The sequence below is a fragment of the Vicia villosa genome, linkage group LG1, assembly GCF_029867415.1.
Source record: "Vicia villosa cultivar HV-30 ecotype Madison, WI linkage group LG1, Vvil1.0, whole genome shotgun sequence".
NCBI lineage: Eukaryota > Viridiplantae > Streptophyta > Magnoliopsida > Fabales > Fabaceae > Vicia > Vicia villosa.
In genome coordinates, this window is record NC_081180.1 from 134355520 (window position 1) to 134361209 (window position 5690).

General features: G+C 29.5%; 1 long non-coding RNA gene across 1 annotated transcript; it reads right to left on the reverse strand.

Annotated features, from left to right (window-relative positions):
• Window positions 1-1226: 1226 nt before the first annotated feature.
• On the reverse strand, window positions 1227-4480 carry LOC131617268 (uncharacterized). The gene is made up of 5 exons (XR_009288517.1): window positions 4324-4480; window positions 3377-3449; window positions 2055-2302; window positions 1849-1950; window positions 1227-1734 (listed from the first exon to the last, which is right to left on the reverse strand). It is a non-coding gene; the product is annotated as an uncharacterized LOC131617268 (long non-coding RNA).
• Between the last annotated feature and the right edge of the window lie 1210 nt (window positions 4481-5690).

Below are 5690 nucleotides of genomic sequence, written 5' to 3' on the forward strand. Positions count from 1 at the left end.
TCATCAATTTCAATCATTCAACTTCATGGTACAATGGGAAAAACTTATCGCCAATCCAAAGTATAAAAAATGATCCAATGATCATTTAACCAAGAGATTTGAAATGTTGAAAGTTCATACAACCAAAATATCATTCAAAGACCAATTGAAATTGATGAAACTTTAATCAACCAAGTCAACAAAAGGTCAAATCAGAAATGGATAAAAAGAAACAATTAAAAAAATATTAAAAAAGGTTTTAAAAAGGTTTTTTAAAGGAAATTTAATGGAAAATACCAAATAGGCATCAAAACATCAAATAAATTGCCAAAAAAATTTAAGAAAATCAGAAATATTACAAGTAATTAGATCTCAAAAGTTGGAGAGAAAAAAGTTTGAAAATTAGTGAAAATAAATTGTTAAATGGAAATTTAAAAGGAAATAGAAAAGAACTGCTAAAAATGATTTTAAAATTCTGGAAAAAATATATGTGATGGAAATTTTTTTTATGATTTATGAATTTTTTTTGGAGTAATAGATATTAAAGGATCATTTAAAATTAAATCAGAAAAGAAAAGGAAATTAAAAAGAATTTAAAAATAAAAGAAAATAGGCTAAATACGTTTTTTTGGTCCCTTAAGTATACCTCGGGGTCCATTCTGATCCCTTATCTTTAAAAAGTTCTAAAAACTTTTGCATTAGGAAGGAATTGAACCCAAGACATCATGCATGCATGAGTAACAACTTGCCACTACATCACTTTGCATTTCCACTACTAGAAATACTCGAATCTCCTGCGGATTTACCTGCAGATTTTAGCTAAAATTCTGCAGGAAACACGTTACCTGCGGATTTTCCTGCGGTTTTTCATCCCCAGCTAAAACCTTCGTGGGTAATATATTCGGCAGGAAATTCCGCAGCTAAATCCGCAGGAAACAATCTGTAGGTAAATCCGCAGCAAACTTTGAATCCGCAGGAAAAACCGCAACTAATTTCTTTCTCAAATTTATTAATTTTTTATTTTAATAAACTTTTGAATCATTATAAATTATATATTAAAATAACTATAATATAAATTATAATTTAAATAAGACATTCAAATTCATAGAACAAGTTACCGTATAATCTACCTCAAAGTTGGTAACATCTTACATAGTCGCATTACTAAAAATGACTCAAAAAATCAAGCTATTACTAATCATTTGTCAACCAAGTTAAAAAGATAAAACAATCCAAATTACAATCAAGTCAACAAAAAAAAAGTACATATCATAATTCATTACTAAGGTCTTCTTTATCTGATTCATCGACGCCATCTTCATTTGTGTGATCATTTTCATTAGTGGGTTGTGGTAGGTGAGAAAAAGACCCAACAAATCCTAAATGATTCATTAAAAATGAAATTTTATTATTCCCTTCGACCATCTCTTTTTCTTTTCGATGCAATTGTTGCCTCATCATCAGATTCTCTTCTTCTTGTCTTTGCAACGATGCATTTAAAGCATAGACTTGACTTCTCAAAGCATCAACCTCTTGAGAGTCATTAGAAAGACTTAAGGGTTTCTTTGATACTGAAACCAAAGTATTAGAAGCGGTTCCGAGACCAAATACCCTCCCTTTCTTCTTTCCAACCGACTCTACCCATATATCCAAATCAGGTGGCATTTCAATAGTTGGTTGACTATCAGCTCCGTCCTCTCCTGGAATAGTTAGATTCCGAGAAGAAATCTCCAACTTTTTCTGTTCAAATTTATCCTAAGAGAAAATTGAAAAAATAGTAAGGAATTAAATTCAATAAAAGTGATACTTTCAAAAGACTTGTGTGCAGATTTGAAATTCAATCAAATTAACACTTCCTGAAATACGTACATATGCAGATTCAGCAAGAACTCCTACCCAACTTTGATCCTTTTTCTGATGTGTGCGAAAATAGAACTCTGTCAATGATGGATCTACACCTTTTTCCTTTCTCTACAAATTACAAAAGAATAATGTCATTTATTATATTTAAGAAATATAATGAAAAACATATAATATCTACCATTCTTTTCCAATGTAAACGATGACGAATATACCCTCTAATGTGAAGAGATGCGCCATCCATAGAAGACCAGTTTCTTTTATTCATTTCAGATGCTTTTTTGAACTTTAACGAATTCCAATGTACCGATAATTGTTGCCATACATCAGCTCCCATCTACCCCGGTCTGTACTCCAAGTCTTTTTGAACATCTTGCATTAGTTGGGACATCTTAGCTGCACCTCTCTTTTCAAAGTTACATCGCACCGTAACCTTGTGTTCTGGTGGCCATGTAAACTTTTTCTGTACCAAAAAAACCATGTTATACATCGTTCAAATATACACAACAAAGCAAAATTAAAATATCCTAACATTATCATGTAAGTATGAGGATAGAGCATTAAAATTCAAATCCTTTAAGTGGTTTGACATGTTGTATTGTTACTCACTACATGGCTATAACCATTAAACTATTTATTATTTTATCCTCTAGCTTCTACAATAGATGCTACCCAACCAAAATTTAATGTAGAAGAAAATACAAGTCAGTGTGAGGATATTTGAGTGAAGAGTTTTATTATGTATTAAGCGCTTAAATTCAATAGGCTATTTGTGTTTCAATGTCCTACTGATCTCAATGCTTACTAGAAAAATCTCATTCTAAACTTGTTGTTTGTAAAAGTTTAAGGGAGTGAATCCAAGACCACAACTGATTATGTGATATAAGGTATAGGAAGCCATACACTTCTCCTATCTCTCGAGCATTAACTAACTAATGCATGTATATTTGTTTAGTTAATCATGTTATTGGTGTAACAACATTTCAATATGATTTTTTTCACGAAGTTATAACGGAGAAAAATAGTATTGACCACTGCGGATATTCAATCACGCTGATGCAACTTTTTTAAAACACTGTTTAAAAGATTCAAGTTCAATACCACCTAGATGAACATTATGCACCAATCAAGATATGTTTAGGCAATGTTTAGATTCCCGGAAATAAGTCAAAGCAAGAATCTCTTTGATCAATCGATAATTTCTTCCATGATGGTTTTCCCTCTTTCAAATGTGTGCGTATGAAATCTACACAAAACACTAGTTCTATGTGAAGGGCTGACACTAAACCGTATTCAAACCGAGTTTTCACAAAAAGTATAAGGAATAGTTAGTCTATGTTTATCGTTGATCACTGTAAGATCACAAATGCAACTAGAATAAGGAACTTGAATAAATGACAGCGTCAGACTATCATATCAGCCCCAAATGGACAGCAAAACAAGAAAATCATGAAATTAAACAACAACTAATTATCACAAGGAAAGAGGTTTCAACCGCTGATTCACTAGTTGTAATTATAAGGCACAAATGGAATACCGATTTTTTGTACGAAGTGGTGAAGTGAGGATCCTTTGAACAGCAAGATTAGGTCCAACCAGAGATGAATTAACTGAAACATAATAGCATAGTTTAGTTACAATATTTTTTACTAAAATTGTTTAATTGAATTAACTGAAACACAATAGCATAGTTCTCAAATTGATGCAGTTCCCTTGGTGTTCTAATTATGCCAAATCAGCAAAGTGTATATCCTATGAGCCTTATATAGACCTCTAACTGAAACAGAATAGCATAGTTTAGTTACAATATAATTTTCTGTTTTTTTCAATGCATTAATATAGCACATTACAAGTCACTCATCTCTGTATTTTCAAGTTGTTGAATTCAATGTACTCTTTATTGAACCTACAGATTATGATTTAGGAGACACCCATTGCAACTCAATCCCATAATTCAAAGTTTCAAAAGGATCACAAGGTTTGAAATTCACCAAACATGTATAGGCAGTACAACTTCCAACTCTGAGTTTTATCTTACGAGAATTCATAGCACAAAAATTATAATAGAGTTATATTCAAAATCAACATAAGTAAACTAATTGTGGCATTTCAACAAACACCTTGTTTACAAAAATCGCCTAAGTTTATACTCAACCTAACTTAAAATCATCTAATGTCAGAAATGAATAGGATAAGAAAGAAACAATATTACCACTTCAGCAAAACAGGAACAAAACCTGCCATGGATCAATACAAAGTTCAATTTAAAGAAGAGGCAACATGTACAAAATCAGGATCATTGAGAGTAAATGTTTATGTACATTGAAACCCTAGCTATGGAAACTGAAACTCTTGTAACATTCATGATTTCAATTGATTTTTAGCTTAAACTATAACTTGATAGCACTGGTATTTCTTATTAACTGTATTAAAGTTTAAAGATGCGGTGATGGGACTCTGAGGAATGAAATGTCAAGAGAATACCTGAGTTGAAGTGTGAAGATGAAGAAGACAACAACGCTAGGCTCTGGGGAGGTTGCGAAAACAGAACACCAGCGAAGATCCGGTGATGGGACTCCGAGGAACGGGGTATGGCTATGGCGAGGTTGCGGCGAAGACCAATTAATTTTTAGGTTTTTGAATTGTGTTTGAAGTTGAGTAATTTTGTTGAGCAAAGTAACGTTGCAGGAACAATTTTGTTTGAAGAATTACAATATCAGTAAAGCATACATAACTTAACTATGTTTCAAAAGAAAGAACAATTTAATGTAATGTCTTAGTGGTAGTTACTTAGTGCAATAAGACCCAAAATGTGGGTTCGATTCTCAGCTCTATCAAATTAAATTTTTTCCAATTTTTTATAGTTTCTTAATTTTATTTTTTAAAAACTTTCATACCTATTATTTTTTATAATTTTTTAATTTAATATTCTAAATAAATCATACCTATTACTAAAATATAAGTTGAAGAATTATATATATATATATATATATATATATATATATATATATATATATATATATATTAAAAATTAAGATTAAAACTAAAACTAAAAATTAACTAAAATACATTGTAAAAATAATTAATAACATAGAAAAAATTAAGATTAAAATTTAAAATTAAACTAAATAAAAAACACCATAAATATAATTAATAAAATAGAAAAAATAATGTTTAATTTTTTTTATAAATTAAAATATTGAAATATGTCCAATCCTCGGGAAAATTTCCTGCAGATTTACCTGCGAATTTTGTATTACAGTTTGGTTTTAATAAAAGTTTATATTCGCAGGAAGATCTGCAGGAAAGTTTCCTGCAAAATTACCTACAGATTTTATATTTCTGTTAGCTATTTTGTTTACAATATATATTCTGCAGTAAAATCCGCAGGAAGGAATTTGCTGCCAATGGTGAATCCGCAGGAAATTTATTTTATTTAATAAATTCCCAGAAAAATTCGCAGGTATACTTGCGGAACAGTTTCCGAAGGGAAGTCCGCAGGCAATATGAGTATTTCTAGTAGTGTTCATGTTTGTATTCTCATTCAAGTTTATCATTAAGATAAAATACATAATAATAATAATTAGTATTATTATATTAATAATAATAATTATTATTATTATAATTATTATTATTATTATTCTAATTATAATAATAATAATATTTTTTTTGGAGTCAAAGTAATATATTCTCAATATCCAAAAACTGTTCATACACACGATCGCGAGGATATAATATTTATTATTATAATTATTATAATAAATATTATTATTATAATTATTATTATTATAATTAAAATTATTATAATAATTATTATTATTATAACTATTATAATTAAATAATAATAATAA